This window comes from Alligator sinensis, unplaced genomic scaffold, assembly GCF_000455745.1.
Source record: "Alligator sinensis unplaced genomic scaffold, ASM45574v1 scaffold717_1, whole genome shotgun sequence".
Classification (NCBI taxonomy): domain Eukaryota; kingdom Metazoa; phylum Chordata; order Crocodylia; family Alligatoridae; genus Alligator; species Alligator sinensis.
Window position 1 is genome coordinate 3,081,116 of NW_005841961.1, and position 1,928 is coordinate 3,083,043.

Here is a 1,928-nt window from a genome sequence, read left to right on the forward strand (position 1 = left end):
TAACAATCTACTACTGAATGCTGAACATTAGCAAATATTTTAATTTTGTTGTGCTACCCTGCCAAAATCCAACACTTAGAAAATTTAAATAAAACCTGGGAGACTAATTTCATGCCCCTGCATGACCTTAAGATAATTACTTAGTCTCCAAAAAACCTTAGGCCCTGCTGTAAGTGTACAAATGTGGGCCCCATAGAGGAACTATGCATGCCATACTTGGAGGTGGCAGGGGGCTGCAGGCTGGAAGTGCAGGGCACTCCCCCTGCCTCCCCCTCACCCCTGCCGACAGATGTTGTCATTTTTGGAACTGGAAATATGGTAACCTTAGTCAGGGTGCCAAATTTAGTCGGTAAATAGCAAAGTAAGGGTCAGCAAATCTATAATGACTTACTACAGGAAAAAAAAGTCTTTGTATCTGCAGAATCTTTCTTTGGCACAACTGTGACAAAATATAAACATGTCAGAGGATGTCTAGGTACACAGCATTGTAGATAACAGGAACATGTATAATGTTGCCAGCCTCGGCCATTTTCAAGGAGGCTAGGCCAAGTTGCATGAGTGTAGTTATGCAGAAGGCCCCAAAGCCTTCTTCCAAGTGATTAGAACAAACCTTATCATATATGACAACCAGCTTGTTCAGCAAAGTAAAGTAAGTAAACGCATGTCCAGCTACACCAGTAATAAGATCCAATTAAACAGAGCACAAGGCTTTAAATTCAATGATCCAAATACATTATAATGTAGCTTTAGCTTATGATAATGGTAAGTGTAACCTGGGTGGTACTCCAAGAGGTACCCCCTCTCCAATTGAAGGGATCAGAGCAGGTGCACAAGCGCTGTGGGAGGTGTAGAGACTCTCCTCCCCCTATAGAGTAGAGCTAGACCACCAATGGGGCCTTGGCCATATACCTTTTAATGAGAGAACAGTCCTGGGAACATAACAGGCATAAACCAGAGGGTATAGGGGACACTACAGCGCCCCGAGGGGGCAGGATTCAACAAAGGTTAGACACCTACAATCATTGACAAAAGACAGGGTTAACAAAATATAAAACACAAACAGCAGAAGAAACAATACTGGTTGGTGAAATATAAAAGGCACAAAATAGAAATGTCAAATAACAAGGATTATAGGGCCTAGGTACCTGCAGGAGGAGGAAAGAGGGAAAACACAATGACCCCTTTCTACTGCAGCAAGGATTTCTCCCTGTTACTTCACTTACCCCAAGTCACCCCAGCTAGGACTTAAACTCATCTCCCACAGGGTAGGCAGAAACTCTACCAAACAACCACCAGTGCTGGTACTGCTCCAAGCTACTAAGGATCTTGACCTTCCTGGAGCCCTGGCCTCATGTTGGGCTGCCTAGCCTCTTATTGGAGGAGCTGGAAGCAGGGCTGGGAACCTCTCAGGTTGCTGCTCAGATCCTTGCTGGAGCTAGGGAGCCTCTCCTGCTGGCCACACACCGCACTGCTGAGGGTCCAACTGCTGCCTGCGGGTCCCACTTCTTCAGGTGCTTCTGGGGCAACTGCTCCTGCTCCCGCCCCACTGGCCCAGCTCTTTGAAGTTCCTTCCTTGTAGTCCCTCACTGGTCTCACCTGAGTCAGCCGAGCTGCCCCTTGTATCCCCCTTCAGGTGACCCAAGGGGCCAATCGGGGGACATGGAGGGTGAGTCTCTGCGGCCTGATTGGTGAGTAAAGGGAATCCCAAGTCCACCAATCATCTTTTGCCCTTTCAAAACCCCTGGGCTAAGTCACTGCCAGCTAGCTCATCACAGTAATTGTAACCAAATATACAGGAAACCTTCGCTATTCACAGGTTTGGGATTTGTGGTTTCAAATATTCACGAATGCCAAACCTGTGTTGTAATACACTTAAAGGAGTTCCTCAAGAGCTCTGAGCTTGTTGCCGCCGGGCTCCCGCCACTGCC